The sequence below is a fragment of the Terrapene carolina genome, unplaced genomic scaffold (genome assembly GCF_002925995.2).
Source record: "Terrapene carolina triunguis isolate 2854851 unplaced genomic scaffold, T_m_triunguis-2.0 Scaffold195, whole genome shotgun sequence".
NCBI classification, from domain to species: Eukaryota; Metazoa; Chordata; order Testudines; family Emydidae; genus Terrapene; species Terrapene triunguis.
In genome coordinates, this window is record NW_020664546.1 from 2153140 (window position 1) to 2170329 (window position 17190).

General features: G+C 42.5%; 2 pseudogenes; both read left to right on the forward strand.

Annotated features, from left to right (window-relative positions):
• The first annotated feature begins 2450 nt into the window (after positions 1–2450).
• On the forward strand, positions 2451–3332 carry LOC112125184 (annotated as a pseudogene).
• A 2404-nt stretch (positions 3333–5736) lies between these two features.
• LOC112125185 lies at positions 5737–6405 on the forward strand (annotated as a pseudogene).
• Positions 6406–17190: the final 10785 nt, after the last annotated feature.

The following is a 17190-nucleotide window of genomic DNA, read 5'->3' on the forward strand; positions in this document are numbered from 1 at the left end:
TCTTTTCCTGCTTCCCTTTACTAATGTTAAAGAAAAGAAAACATTTCATGGAGACGCACTCCAAACTAATTCCAACCATCAATCAAAAATTAATTCATCTATGACTCTAAAAAATTCTTAGAAATTTCTTTCTTTGGTAATCTTCATATTATTATTTATTTATTTTAATTTAAGTTTTGAAATTTGTAAGATAGGTCTATTGCAGCCATTAGAAGCAAGTTCCATAAATTGTAAACATTCTATCATTCTAACTATCTGTCTGTCTCCTAAATTTAATCCATTTCAGCTCATGATTACTCATAAAAAATTCTTTAGAACACAGGAAATTCAATTCAGTCAAATAAGTGAAATGGTAATACATGTAGGGTCAAGTTCTTCAGTGGGCTCCAGATGCTTTTCCTTGATCTTGTGACACAGTTTAACTGGCCAATCAAGCAGGGATAATGGCTGCTTATCATTGCTGGAGAAGCACAAAATTGTTAAATTGTATTGGAGAGTCTGGACCATAAATTACTACCTGAGTCAGAGTTCTGGGAAAAGTTGGTCAAAATTTTGCACCAAAATCTTTTTTCAATCAAAATGGTTTTTCAGCTAAATGCAAGTTTTTGTGAAATAATCTTCACTTTGTCTTTTTTTTGTTTTGAAAAATCTGAAAAATGGCAAGATTACTTTTTCACTTCTGTTTTTTCATTTGTTTGTTTTGTATCATACTGTGTTTTTTTAAATGAAAACTCAGAACATTTCGAAGAGATTGAAAAGTTTTTGTTTTCATCAAAAATTTTCATGAGGCAATTTTTTTTCTTGAGCAGCTCTAGTTATGTTTAAAGAATGTTTGCCATGATTTATAACGGGACTGAAGCGAACTAAAGAAATTGAACCTGATTTGGAGAAACTGAAGAACCATTCTAGATGGCCTCTATATTTAAGTAATATCTGTGTGGCCCCCTGTAAAGTTCCAGTGACAGGTGAAATACTCCTGAGGGGGCCTTCCTCAGGGTTATGGCGATGGGTGACAGCCTTGCATTGGAGGTGGGGGGAAGAGGGAAGGACGCCTCGAGCAAGCAGCTGGGGGTGTCCTGTTTTGTCTTTGGGAAATATGGTCACCCTGTAGCTCCCAGCCACCGTGGGCAGAGGGGGAACCCCACAGCTCCCAGTCACCATGGTGGTGGAAACCATAGAGCCACAGCAGCACAAGTCACAGACAGGTCACGGCTTTCATGAATTATTTATTTATTGCCCGTGACCTGTCCCTGACTTTTACTAAAAATAACCATGACAAAATCTTAGCCTTAATCATGATGTAGCCTAGATCATAATTGCTTTAGATATCTCTTCTTGGCCCCAGAGACCTAAGAGCATTAGTAAGGGGCAGATCACCCAACTGAGGAGCAAGGGACACAGAACAAATGGAATTCAGGCATTAGGAAGTTAGGAAGGGCAGAGACTAGGCTCTCCCATACACACAATTAACCCATCTGCTGCACTAACCCTTCTCTTTCTACTTCCCACACCACTAATATCTCTATTTCTTCTATATTGCCATACACCACAGAAGAAACCAGGGAAGAACCTTGCTATCCATCTTTGTCTGGCCAGCACCCTTCCACAAAACCCAGGAAAATATATTAACAAACATTTTGTTCCAAAGGCAATAAAGTGAGGTGTTAGACTCTAATACAGACACAACAGGTTTCTGGGACAGTGGTAGACTCTGCATCATTGCAAGGAACAATACTGAGGTCTGGAATGATGTTAACAAATTAGATTATATAGTCCAATACCTCACTCTGATTGTCCCTTTCACAGATTTCAGTTTCTCTAAGGAACATTTGTTTAAAAAATTGGGTTTTATATATATGAATTTTGTGGTCATGGCAGAGAGATTCCGATGTTTGTCATAAAACTGATGAGGGAAGAATTTTTTTGAACATTGGCTCTTTAATGAGACATCTCAGTTTCATGACTACATGTACAAATCAACACTTTTTTAACATTTATGTGCCCAAAAACAAAAGTGACAGATCTGGACATTCCAATTTAAACAACTGGGATCCCTGAAAGTACTGAATAATGCAGTAAAGATAAAATATATATATCATGGAAGGGCTAGTTGCAAAGCATAGTTGAGTGTTTCAATTATATTCAAAGTTGATGATTCATTCAACCTTTTTGTTGTGCATGAACTATAGAATTAATCCTTCCCAAACTTTCCACACTGATTAGCTGAGTATATTCTGTTCATATATTGCAACACCTCAGGTTTAGTTCTTATTGCTTCTTTGGTTAAATATTAGCCAGTTTGTCTTTTAATCAAAGTCTACCATTTTGCCAATGCATTTTGATATTAATCTTATCATTGGTTAATATCCACTTATTATTCATGTCCTTATTTTGTGTCACGACAGGTGAATTTTAGCTCCATACAGTATATCCATCAGTACACTAAGTCCATGGAAGGGGCACATAATGTGACTGAATTCATCCTCTTGGGACTGTTCTTACTTCTCTGTCTAGTCATTGTTGCTCCGAAATCTGCTCATCATTGTCACTATAAAGCACAGTGAGTGTCTGAACTCACCCATGTATTTCTTCCTGAGCTTCCTGTCCTTTGTAGACATATGCTACTCTTTTGTCACAGCCCCAAAGCTGATTGCGGACTTGCTTGTTCAGAAGAAAACCATCTCCTTCACTGGCTACATAGTACAGTTCTTTGTAGTCCGTTTCTTTGGTTGCACTGAGATCTTTATCCTCACGGTGATGGCCTACGATCGTTATATTGCTATCTACAAACCCCTCCATTATACAACCATTATGAACAAGTGTGTTTGCAGCTGGGTGGTGGTGGCTTCATAGGTGGGGGGCTTTGTGCATTCCATGGTTCAGACTCTCTTAACTGCACAGTTACCCTTCTGTGGGCCCAATGAGATTGATCACTATTTCTGTGATGTGCACCCATTGCTGCAATTGGCCTGCACAGATACATTGTTGGCATCATAGTGGTTGCCAATAGCGGGATGATTTCCCTGAGCTGTTTTGTTGTGCTGGTTGTATTCTATGTAGTCATTTTAGTCTTCTTGAAAACTTGTTCTTCCGAAGGTCGTCTCAAAGCTCTCTCTACTTGCGCCTCCCACATCACTGTAGTCATTTTATTTTTTGGACCGTGTCTCTTCATCTATATGAGACCTTCCACCACCTTTTCAGAGGATAATATAGTTGCTGTGTTCTACACCATTATTACCCCCATGCTGAATCCCTTGATCTACACCCTGAGAAATGAGGAGGTGAAAAATGCCATGAAAAAATTATGGAGCAGAAAAGTGACACTGGAGTGAAATGAAAAATGTGAATGGTGATAGCTCTACAAAGTCATGGAGGAAGTGAGGTGAGTATTTGTCAGGGATTTTCAGGAAATCTGTGTCTCTTCGTTTCATTTCTTTAGGGAAAAGTGCAAATGTTTCCCTCTGAATTCAGAGCTGCAAGCTGCCATCTTTCTGCTACTTCTGCCATGGTTCTGTTTTAATAATACTGTTTATAAGATTATTGAAAAAACACCTATTTAAATTTTAAGTTATTTTCTTATCTCTTTGTATAAAGGTTATTAATTATCATGTCTTAGTATATAAGACACCCAATTACTGACCGAGTTTAGGTAGAATCTTTTCCCATGAGCATCTTATTTCATAATTCTTCAACAAGCTGTTCCTTTCACCTTCCTCTCAAGCAGCTGGTAGTGGTGACTTTCAGACAAAAGATCTAGTACAGCAGTTATGGTTAAATGATGAAAGAAAGAGAACAACCAACATGTGACAGATGTTAGTCATGTTGTTTAATGAACTTATCAAGGTGTTTAGGGCCATATAAGAACCTATATGGAATCCAGTGGAACATATTCATACATTTTAAGGGGAGAAGGGTCCATTTAAACTTTTCTCTGTGCCGCTTTGCCTCTTCTGTGTGCATATTCTGGAGTGAAGTCGCAACGGTTAGCATGGAAATAACTGTAATGGCATCAATTACGATTACGATGACAAGATTACAAGAGAACAAAATCCAAAGCCAATAAATTGATGGTTTGTGAATGGGACTGAAGCTTGTATCATCACAAGCATTAGTGCCCATTGCCACACTTCACATTTCCTCCCTGAAAGTTAGATGTTCCTTGGGGAATGTGTCCAAGACTTACTATAGGCTGTTTATTGAGAGACTGCAAGTATTTTAAAAAGAAAATAGAGCTTTTCCATGGATGGTAGGCTACAAAACCTACAGAACTAGTACTTTAAAAATCCTAATAAGCCATAGTTTTATCTAATTCGTGGGTTGATGACCATGACTGCAACCCCTGCAAGGTGCTATGTTTATACTGGGTTGTCTTGAAAGTCAAAATTATAAAACCCAAAGAAAGGGGGACCCTGGCTGTCAAGATGAACGCAGAGACTCCCTGAAGAAAGTTGCTTTACAGGGGACTCCATATTGCCTCCTCTGACCCCTGGTGCATGGGAGCTGTCATTCTTAGCCTCTTCAGTCCTCTTCTATCACTCTCCTTGCATCTGCAAATTCCCAGACCCTTTCTTCAAACTCCTGTTCCCATATCTCCCTCAAAATTCCTCACTCTTTGTCTCCCTGTGCTCTCACCTCTCATTCCTTTTATTTTTCTCTTCATTTTTCTGCCATCCAAAATTACGTCTCCAATTTCCCACCTTTACAGCGCCTTTCCTGCACCCACTACTTTCTCCTTGTCCCCCTCCCCATATTTACATACCCTCCTCAGTATCTTTCCCTGTCTCCCCCATAATCATATGATCCTTTCAGTGATCCTCACCCCCTCCTGGCAGCATAGAAGACTGCTATCTCTCTTAAGGCATTCTGTCCCACTGGAAGCAATGGGAGATGATAGCCATCTCTACTAAGGGCAGTCTCACTGGCATACACAAAGGCTGTCTGGAAATAGCAGTAATTTTGATTTCAGGGTGGGCTGTAGCTTCAGTCTCATTGAGAAAGAAGGAAGTTGGCAGCCATTTTGGTCAAGTGGAGTTTAGCTTTGTCACTCCTTGGTCATATGAAGCTTGAAAAAGGGCCCAGTATCCTGAGACTGAGTTAAAGCAGCGCTATGCCTGTTCTCTAAGGAGAAGAAGGAGGGAGAGGGATACCCCTCTCTCCATATCCCCTAAACAACATGAGTGTCTCTATAGCAACTAAGCATTCTGAGTTAATTGAAGAAGATACTCACTTCTATCTCCTTGCCTGGCATTGCCAAAAGTATTTCTATGGCAACTGACTCACCACTACCTCACCACTCAGAGTGCAAAGGTGTTTTCTTGACAACTGAGTCAGGGAAACCAACCAAAAATCCAAAAATAGTGATTTGGGTGGATTATATAATTACAGATGCCAGAAAGAGTCACTTTGGGCCTCATGTCCATTCAGTGCAAAGGACAACAGATTATACACTCCATCCATTGTTTGCAGTCATGACTAGGATATTGGGAGTTTACTGAAATCTTCCAGGATTCCCAAGTATAGTTGGGAAGGGATTGGAAGGCCAACAACCTGCTAAACCCAATAGCAAACACAAAATGTCACAGTGAACATATTGTAAACACCCTGGCAATGAGAGAGCCCTTCTGAACATTGTAATAAATACTTAAGGAATACAAATGTGTTCAAAACAATTCAGGATTACTTAATTAACAATTCATTCAGTAAAAACAAGGCCGCATACCATCATTACACTAATCCATGGAGCCTGCAAATAAGGTGACTGAATTCATCCTCTTGGGACTCACCCAGAATCAGGAATTACAGCAAGTTGTTTCGTGCTGTTTTTATTCTTCTATCTAGTTATCGTGCTGGGAAATGTCTTCATCATTGTCACTATAAAGCGCAGCATGTGCCTGAACTCCCTCATGTATTTCTTCCTGAGCTTCCTGTCCTTCATAGACATCTGGTACTCTTCTGTCACAGTCCCTAAACTAATTGCAGACTTTCTAGTTGAGAGGAAAACCATCTACTTTGCTGGCTGCAAAGCACAGCTGTTCGCGAGCCATTTCTTTGGTTGCACTGAGATCTTTATCCTCATGGTGATGGCCTATGATCATTATATTGCTATCTGCAAACCCCTCCATTATATGACCATTATGAACATGTATGTGTGCAGTTGGATGGTGGTGGCTTTGTGCATTCCAAGGTTCAGACTCTCCTGACTGCAGTTACCCTTCTGTGGGCCCAATTTCTGTGATGTACACTCAATGATGCAATTTGCCAGCACAGATACTTATGTTGTTGGCATCATAGTGGTTGCCAATAGTGGGATGATTTCCCTGAGCTGTTTTGTTGTGCTGGTTGTATCCTATGTAGTCATTTTAGTCACCTTGAAAACTCACTCTTCCAAAGGTCGTCTCAAATGGGGTGAAATAATAGTATTTGCCAGGGATTTTCAGGAAATCTGTATCTCTTCATTCCAGTTCTTCAGGAAAAAATTCAAATGTTTCCTTCTGAATTCACAGCTGCAAACTGCCATCTTTCTGCTACCTCTGAAGTGGTTCTATTTTAATATTACTTGTTGTAAGATTCTTGGAAAAAAACCAACTATTTAAATTTTAAATAGTTTTCTTTCTGCTTTGTGCAAGGGTTATCAATTTTCATGATTTAGCATACAAGACAGCCTGTGATTGACCAAGTTTAGGAAGAATCTTCTCCTATGGGCATATTATTTCATAATTTTTCAACAGGTTGTTTCTTTCACCATGCTTGAAGATGCTGGTAATGTCCACTGTCAGACACAGGATACAGGGTTAGCTGGGTCAATGGTCTGATGTGGTACGGCAATTCTGGTGAGATGATGAAAGAGAGAGAATAAACTATATGTGACAGATGTTAGTCATGTTGCTTAGAGAACTAATGAAACGGTTTAGATATTAACGGATGAGGGCTGTATAAAAACCTATATGGAATAGAATATAACATATTCAAATATTTTAAGGGCAGAAGGGACCATGAGATCCTCTTGCCCAGGGCTGCCAAGAGCGGGTTCGGGCCCCGGTGAAAAACTTTTTTTGGGCCCCCCCAGCAAGGGCAGACCGGCTAAACAGGGCCAACGAGAGTGGGAAGAAGCCAGGTCCTGGGTCCCTTTCCGGATTGCCGGTCCCCGGTAATTTGTACCAGCTTCTCTCTCGTCAGCCCTGCTCTTGCCTGATTGCTTGACTAACACAGGCAGCTAGTCGGAGCTGTAGAACCTGGACAATAGAACTTCCCTGAATTAATTCTTGATTGAAATAGAGCAGATTTTTTAGAAAACAAACATTCAATCTAGACTGAAAATTTTTCAGTGACAGAGAATTTACCACAACCCTTGGAAAGTAGTTCAAATAGTTACTTAAAATAGAATAGAATTCTACTGTTTTAAAAATAATACACATTCCTTGAGTATAATAAAAAGATGCTATCAGTGAATTCCTGCAATAATGTAAGTGGTGTAATAAACTACACCAATATAGTACTCCTTTTTCTCACCAGTGCATTAGGAGGGTCACCCAAAATCTTTCAAAGACATGGTTCTGGCCCAAGGAGGCTGTGGCTAAATAATTTATGGGAGCTGCTGGATTCTCAGCATTTTGGTAATCAGGCCAGTTTTGTGTGACTAAATATAGACTCAGGGCCCTACATTAGACATCCATTTTTAAAAATCTTGACTGTGTCTCTGAATGAAGTAATTGCATGAAAGCCGTAGTGCTAACTGACATTTGAATTCAGATTGCTATGTTTACAACCCAGAGTGATAACCATTACAGCATTATTAGAGTTTTGCTCTTGATTTACACAGCAACATAAATATTAAGCAAACATTCATAGGAAATTCCTCTCTCTGGTCCAAATGTCAGAAAATGTGATGTTGTTAGCAAAAGAATGTTGCTTGACCAAGAGATTTTTTTAGATTCTTTTGGCATAACAGCAAATATTTTCACTCTCACCTCTCCTCACCTCATTCATCTGTGTGCTTACTGAAGTCACAACTACTTGCATGGAAATAACCATAATGGCATCCATTACAATGACAACACTGCAATAGAACAGAAGTCCTAAGCTAAACTGATGGTTGGTGGGTAGGACTGAAGCCTGTCTCATCACAAGCTTTAGTGCTGTCATAAACATACAGATAAGGGTAGCATAAAATCCCTCCTGGGTAGCTGTACTGAATCTTTACCTGTAAGGGTTAAAAAGCTCAAATAACATGGTTGGCACCTGACCAAAAGGACCAATAAGGAAAGAATATACTTTCAAATCTGGGGGCAGGGGAGAGTTTTTGTTTGTGCTCTCTTTGTTGTTCCCCCTCTGGCTGGAGAGAGAGAGACCAGGCAGGTAAAACATCTCCTGAAAACATACCTGAAATGAGCATCTAAGATTACAAAATTTGTAAGTAAAGTGCAAGGAAATGCGTTAGATTATCTTTTGTTTTAGCTTGTGAATTTTCCCTATGCTAAGAGGTAGTTTTATTCCTGTTTTTTGTAACTGTGAAGTTGAGTTCAGAGGGGAGTCCTCTGTGTTTTAAATCTTTTTATTACCCTGTAAAGTTACCTTCCATCCTGATTTTGCAGGTCTGATTCTTTACTTTTTTCTTTATAATAATGCTCGTCTTTTAAGAACCTGATTGATTTTAGTGTCCTAAAGATAAAGGGTCTGGTTTGTACTTACATTAAAGGTAATTGGTTGGTATATTATTCTCAAGCCTCCCCAAGAAAGGGGATGAAGGAGCTAGGGGGGGTATTTTGGGGGGATAGGGCTCCAAGTGGCCCCTCCCTGAATTTTTGTTTAAATCACTTGGTGGTGGCAGCAATACTGTCCAAGGACAAGGAAAGGAATTTGTGTCTTGGTGAAGTTTTTAACCTAAGCTGGTGGAATATAAGCTTAGGGGGTCTTTCATGCAGGTCCCCACATCTGTACCCCAGAGTTCAGAGTGGGGAGGGAACCTTGACAAGTGCCCATTGCTACAGTTCTCCATATCTCCTCCCTGAAAATTAGATGTTCCATGAGGATCGTGTCCAAGACTTACTATAGACTTTTTATCGAGAAGTTGAAATAATTTAAAAAAGAAAATAGAACGAAACAGATATTAAAGGCTATTTCCATGGTTGGTAGGCTACAAAACCTACAGAATGATTAGTTTATAAATCCAACTAAGCCATAGGATTATCTGGGACCTGCGTTGCTGACCACAATTGCAACCCAGACATGGTGCTGTGTTTGTATTTTTATTACTCAGGTAACCAATTTTTTATCTCTATGTCTGCTACTTATAATCACTTAAAACCTATCATTCTGTAGTTAATAAATCTGTTTTATATTTTACCTAAAACAGTGTGTTTTTGATTGAAGTGCTCAGAGAATCTCAGCTAAGGTTAACAAGGGCTGTTGCATGTCCACCACCCTTTTGTCAGAATAGCAAACTACAGTTCCAGGTTGTACCCCAGGGATCCCATCACAGTGGGTTCTGCGCCTATCACTCCCATTCAGTGGGGCCCTGTAGTGAGGCGGTGTGACCTCCCTCCAACCCAAAGGGGGAGGAACCACCCTCCCTGCCCAAGTGGGCAGAGCCAGGACTGCCTCACCCCTCCCACCAGAAGTGCGACACTAGAGCAGGAAGTATAAAGTGCAGGGCCTCCCGCTCAGTTGGAGCTGAGATGCCGAGGGATGCAGATGGATTCTGCTCGCTCCCGGTTGCTGACCTTGCAGCTGAGCCCAGCGATACCCTGCATGCCAGGGAACTTACTGATGCCATGGCCCTGTCAGGACTGCTGTGTGTCACTTATCCTGAGGAGGCAGACAATACCCTTCTAATCCAGGTACACCCTGAGGGGAGGGGAGGAAGTAGCCCAGGGACAGCTGATCTTAGTCTGGCTACAGCTCTACCTGAGGCTTGGTCAGCGTGTTGCAGTTGGGATCCCCGATGACCCAGTGGTGGACCACCCCGCCATTGTTAGGGCCCTGGGTTGGAGTCTGGTGTAGTAGGGTGGGCGCAGACCCCACTTGCCATCCCACCGCTGGGGTGGCAGCTTCCCCTCCCCTAGCACAGCGGCCTGGGTTCATCGGCTGTCCGCCAAAGCTAGGACACCTGATCGCTGGGGCTTAGTCATAGAATATCAGGGTTGGAAGGGACCTCAGGAGGTCATCTAGTCCAACCCCCTGCTCAAAGCAGGACCAATCCCCAACTAAATCCCCAAATGGCCCCCTCAAGGATTGAACTCACAACCCTGGGTTTAGCAGGCCAATGCTCAAACCACTAAGCTATCCCTCCCCCTTTCCCCTCTGAAATTTGAGGCCAGAGCTGGTTGTGTAGTGGGTTTGCTCTGTCTCTGAAACAAGAGGCCAGAGCTAATTATTCACTGGGTGTGCCTTGTCTCTACATTGAGTGCCCAGGACCAATTGACTGCAGGCTTGTTCTGGCTCTGCTGCAAGGGCCTAGAGCTGAGTGACTGCTAGGTGCACCCTATCCCTGCAGTAAGAGACTAAGGCCAGTTGGCTATGGTGGTTGCCTGGCCCCTTTTTAAAGGGTCATAGGGCTATAGATCATTAACGGTCCAGCCTCACCTCGGGATGAGGCATGTGGACTCCTGGGGGACCCTGCTTCTGCACAATGGACCGAAACTAGCTGCCTATCTTGGAACTCAACCCCTTTAGGCCCATCGGGACACTAACGTCAAACTGCTAATTCCTCAATACTAGGCTGAGATCCCGACAATATAGTGAGGCAGTGTGGCCTCCCTCTGACCCAGAGTGGGAGGAATGAGACCAAGTCCAGCTACAGCCCCCCCCCACCCCCGCCACCATCACAGAGCTAGCACACACAGATCCCACTAAGACATGGGTTGTCAGCCCCAGGAGAAGGCTGGGATATAATACTTCAGGCCCCTCTCTGCCTTGTTGGCCATGAGCCTTATGCCCTCACTCTACTGGGCAAGTCCTATGGGGATATACTATAGGAGTTAATGCAGGGTCAACCAATTGAAGTTTTGAAGCTGGGCAGATTACTGCTTCTGCCACAGGCCTGAGGAGGTCTTTTTCCTGAGTGGCTACCATTAATTTAGAACCCAGTAAAGTGGATTAAATGTAGAAATTATAATTGGTGGATCGACATGATGCCCACAAAGCCATTAATGCCTGCTTATTATCCTCCTCAGGGCGTCCTTCACATCCTTGTTCGTCAGGTTGTAGATCAGGGGGTTTGGCGTGGGGATCAGCACCATGTAGAACACAGACACCCCTTTAGCCTGATCCAGTAAATAACTGGAGCTGGGCTGCACATAAGTAAATGACACAGTCCCATAAAACAAAGTGAGATCCATCGGGTGGGACGCAGAGCCGATGCTCAGGATGCAAAGAGATGTAGAGGTAAGAGAGGAGGATAAGGTTAGTGATCAGTATTACTGAGACAGAAAGGAGTGTGCAAGGGATAGTTACCTTGGTGTAGGATAGCAGGAAGTCACAGAAGAAATGATTGGTTTCATAAGGCCCACAGAAGGATAAACACAACAGGCAGTTCATAAATAGCAGGGAAATTATGCAGCCCCCTTACATATGAAAGAGCTACTAGCTACATACATATGCTTTGGGACATAATGAACGTATAAAACAGTGGATTACAGATGGCTACTGTGACAGTCTGTACCCCTATGTTCACCCCTTTTACAAGGCTATGATCAATTTTGTATAAAGTATGCCTTGTGAGGTTGTGACAGGTTAGATCACAGAAACCCCCTGAAACTGCCACCTGATGTGCCAAGACTACTTCTGCCCTTGCTTTCCTGCCCCGTCAGCTTAGGACTTCAGTGCTCTGCCTGGTTTGAGCCAGACTCGCTAGCCTGCTATAATCGCAGACCCAGGTCTGAATCATGTCCCCTAACAGTTGTAGGCTTACCTGAGAGCAGCTAACAGAGGTGTTCTTGTCTTTAACACTCAGATGCCCAACTCCCAGTGGGGTCTAAACTCAAATAAATCCATTTTATCCTGTATAAAGCTTATACAGGGTAAACTCATAAATTGTTCGCCCTCTATAACACTGATAGAGAGATATGCACTGCTGTTTGCCCACCCACCCAGGTATTAACACATACTCTGAGTTAATTAATAAGTAAAAAGTAATTTTATTAAATACAGAAAGTAGGATTTAAGTGGTTCCAAGTTGTAACAGAGAGAACAAAGTAAGTCACTAAGCAAAATAAAATAAAACACGCAAATCTATGTCTGATCAAACTGAATACAGATAAGATCCTCACCAGTTCCAGAATGCTCCCTTTTACAGACTAATCGCCTTTTAGCCTGGGTCCAGCAATCACTCACACCCCTTGCAGTCACTGTCCTTTGTTCCAGTTTCTTTCAGGTATCCTGGGAGGTGGAGAGGCTCTCTCTTTAGCCAGCTGAAGACAACATGGAGGGGTCTTCCACAGGCTTAAATAGACTTTCTCTTGTAGGTGGAGACCCCCCTCCTCTCTCCTATGCAAGCTCCAAGATAGAGTTCTGGAGACACCTGGGCAAATCACATGTCCATGCATGACTCACAGTTTCTTACCAGGTAGTAGCCAGGGGTCACATGCTACCTTGAATGTCCTCAAGTACACTTCTTATGTGGATTGGAGCATTCCAAGATTCAATGTCCTTTAAGTGTTTCTTGATTAGATACTTAATTTCAACATTCCTTTCTCCAGGAACTGACCAAATGCTCTACTAAGGTTATTTAGAAATCAAACCAGTACACAGCCAATATTCATAACTTCGAATATAAAAATGATACATGCATACAAATAGGATTAATACATTCAGTAGATCATAACCTTTACAGAGATATGTTACATGGCATATGTAGCATAAAACACATTCTAGTTTTGTTATATATATATACATTCATAAGCATATTTCCATAAAGCCTTATGGGAGGTACCGTCACAGAGGTATCATTTGAAAACTCATAATTTGCTGACTAGTATTGTCCTGGTAAAATGTGTGTGGCAACAGTGTATGTAAAGTTATAAGATTCTACTCTATAGCATTACTGAGACATGTTTCAAGTTTAGAAAAGCATTTACAAACCATTTCCTCAAAGACACAGGGCAAACTGATGCCTCAGCCAGGTGTCAACAAAATCAAATGGACTATCACCTTGTAAAGTGGCCATTCTTTGTCAGGAAAATGGGTGTTCACGAGAAATCTACATTTTTGGCAAAGAAATAGCTGGAGATTCCTGTCCCCACAAACGTTCTGTCTCCTGAACCTCAGCTGGAGATGATTTTCAAAGAAAAAGATAACTATAAGAAAGGGGAACAGACGCCCCAAAATACTCCTCCCTTTGGGTATGTCTACACTACAGGATTAATCCGAATTTAGATAATTCGAATTTGGGAAACAGGTTGTATAAATTCGATTGTGCGCGGCCACACTAAGCACCTTAATTCGGTTTTTAACCACATTAATTCGGTGGTGTGCGGCCACACTACCCCATTAATTTTAACCACATTAATTCGGTGGTGTGCGGCCACACTACCCCATTAATTTTAACCACATTAATTCGGTGGTGTGCGGCCACACTACCCCTAATTCGAATTTACAAAATCGATTTTGGTGCTACTCCGCTCGTCGGGGTGGAGTACAGAAATCGATTTTAAGCGCCCTTTAATTCGAAGTAACTGGCTCCGTTGTGTGGACGGGTTAAGGATTAATTCGGAGGCACCACAGGTCGGAGAATTAAGGGGATGTTTTTCTATATTTTAAAATATATTGACAAATTACAACATAGAATACAAAGTGTACAGTGCTCACTTTATATTACTTTAGTACAAATATTTGCACTGTAAAAATGATAAACAAAAGAAATAGTATTTTTCAATTTGCCTCATACAAGCACTGTAGTGCAATCTCTTTATCATGTAAGTGCAATTTACAAATGTAGATATTTTCAGTTACATAACTGCACTCAAAAACAAAACAATGTAAAACTTTAGAGCCTACAAGTCCACTCAGTCCTACTTCTGATTCAGCCAATTGCTTAGACAAACAAGTTTGATTACATTTATGGGAGATAATGCTGCCAGCTTCTTATTTACAATGTCACCTGAAAGGGAGAACAGGTGTTCGCACCTGCTTCTCACAAACAGGGAAGAATTGGTAGGGGAAATAGAAGTGGGTGGCAACCTGGGCAGCAGTGACCATGAAATGTTTGAGTTCAGGATCCTGACAAAAGGAAGAAAGGAGAGCAGCAGAATACGGACCTTGGACTTCAGAAAAGCAGACCTTGACTCCCTCAGGGAATTGATGGGCAGGATCCCCGGGAGGCTATTATGAGGGGGAAAGAAGTCCAGGAGAGCTGTCTGTATTTTAAAGAAGCCTTATTGGGGGTGCAGGAACAAACCGTCCTGATGTGCAGATAGAATAGCAAATATGGCAGGTGACCAGGTTGGCTTAACATAGAAATCTTCAGTGAGCTTAAACACAAAAAGGAAGCTTACAAGAAGTGGAAACTTGGACAGTTGACTAGGGAGGAATATAAAAATATTGCTTGAGCATGCAGGGGTTTACAGGAAGGCCAAATCACAATTGGAGTTGCAGCTAGCAAGGGATGTGTAGGGTAACAAGAAGGGTTTCTACAGGTATGTTAGCAACAAGAAGAAGGTCAGGGAAAATGTGGGACCCTTACTGAATAGGAAGGCAACCTAGTTACAGATAATGTGGAAAAAGCTGAAGTACTCAATGCTTTTTTTGCCTCGATCTTCACAGACAAGGTAAGCTCCCAGAATGCTGCACTGGGCAGCACAATATGGGGAGGATGTGAGCAGCCCTCAGTGGTGAAAGAACAGGTTAAGGACTATTTAGAAAAGCTGGACATACACAAGTCGATGGGGCTGCATCTCATCCATCCGAGGGTGCTGAAGGAGTTGGCTGTTGTGATTGCAGAGCCATTGGCCATTATCTCTGAAAACTCGTGGCGACCGGAGGAGGTACTGGATGGTTGGAAAAAGGCAAGTATAGTGCCCATCTTTAAAAAAGGGAAGAAGGAGAATCTGGGGAACTACAGACTGGTCAGCGTCTCCTCAGTCCGTGGAAAAATCATAGAACAGGTCCTCAAGGAATCCATTTTGAAGCACTTGGAGGAGAGGAACAGTCAACATGGATTCTCCAAGGGCACGTCATGCCAGACCAACCTTCTATGATGAGATAACTGGCTCTGTGGATATGGGGAAAGTGGTTGACGTGATATACCTTGATTTTAGCAAAGCTTTTGATATGGTGTCTCACAGTATTCTTGCCAGCAAGTTAAAAAAGTATGGATTGGATGAATGGACTATAAGGTGGATAGAAAGCTGGCTAGATCATCGGGCTCAGCACTTAGTGATCAATGGCTCAATGTCTAGTTGGCAGCCAGTATCAAGCAGGCTGTCCCTGGGGCCAGTTTTGTTCAACATCTTCATTAATGATCTGGATGATGGGATGGTTTGCACCCTCAGCAAGTTCTCAGATGACACTAAGCTGGGGGGAGAGGTAGGTATGCTGAAGGGTAGGGACAGGGTCCAGAGTGACCTAGACAAATTGGAGGATTGGGCTAAAAAAAAACCTGATGAGGTTTAACAAGGACAAGTTCAGAGTCCTGCACTTAGGACAGGAGAATCCCATGCACTGCTACAAGCTGGGGACCGACTGGCTAAGCAACAGTTCTGCAGAAAAGGACCTGAGGATTACAGTGGATGAGAAACTGGATATGAGTCAACAGTGTGCCCTTGTTGCCAAGAAGGCTAACAGCATATTGGGCTGCATTAGTAGGAGCATTGCCAGCAGATCGAGGAAAGTGATTATTCCCCTCTATTCAGCACTGGTGAGGCCACATGTGGCGTATTGAGTCCAGTTTTGGTCCCCCCACTACAGAAAGGATGTGGACAAATTGGAGAGTCCAGCGGAGGGCAACGAAAATGATTAGGGGGCTGGGGCACATGACTTACGAGGAGAGGCTGAGGGAACTGGGCTTATTTAGTCTGCAGAAGAGAAGAGTGAGGGGGGATTTGATATCAGCCTTCAACTACTTGAAGGGGGGGGTTCCAAAGAGGATGTGTTACCTGGGGCTCTTTCAACCCAAAGCTCTTGGTAATTTCTACTCTGTGTGCGGTGGTGTCAGGAAATAAATCAGGGGAGACACGGCCGTGCAACTGCTAGATGGCTGGCACAAACAGACAACACGAGTGCTTTCACTTAAACCTAAACTTTACTTAATCTCAAGCATTTACACACGTCCACAACAAGATTAGTAAAACACCCCCAACCCTTGATAATTACCAAAGCTGAGTGTGGCTTTTGAGTGACACAGCGGCAGCCCATCTGCCACTGGGGAACACAAGATGCATCCAGAGGAAGAGGCCAGTCCTGAAGAGTCTCACCTATCTCAAGCTTTTCCCCCCTATTTATACATTAGTAATAAAATGACATGTCCCTTAAAGAAAACTTATCAAGCAAACAGTTTCAATGGGCAAGCAAGAGGCTCCTTCTGATTATTGATTAACCAGGTGTGGGTTTTTCCAGAGCTTGCAGCCTTGAGACCCCAATAGACATTCCTGGGGCATATTCTACTCTTTTAAAATGCATGTATCAGCAACTTCAACACAATTCTTATCAGGAAGGGCGCGGGGTCAAGCTGCCCTTTCCGTGGCACCCAAAACCCCCTCCCCTCCTGCCTTGGTCAAGCTGAGATTGCTGAATGGCCAATTTACAGCTTGCTGACTAAGCCTCCTTTAACAATAAGCCATAGTGGTTTCAAGCACTTTACTGGTTTGCCAAAGTCTCCCCATACAGATGGAGCTAGGCTGTTCTCAGTGGTGGCAGATGACAGAACAAGGAACAATGGTCTCAAGTTGCAGTGGGGGAGGTTTAGGTTGGATATTAGGAAATCTATTTCACTGGGAGAGTGGTGAAGTACTGGAATGGGTTACCTAGGGAGGTGGTGAAACCTCCATCCTTAGAGGATTTTAAGGTCCGGCTCGACAAAGCCCTGGCTGGGATGATTTATTTGGTGTTGGTCCTGCTCTGAGCAAGGGATTGGACTAGATGACCTCCTGAGGTCTCTTCCAAACCTAATCTTCTATGATTCTATGATTCTATGATTAGGGATGTAAAAAGTTAACAGGTTAACCGGTAAGCATTAGGATTACTGTTATCCGTATCTTA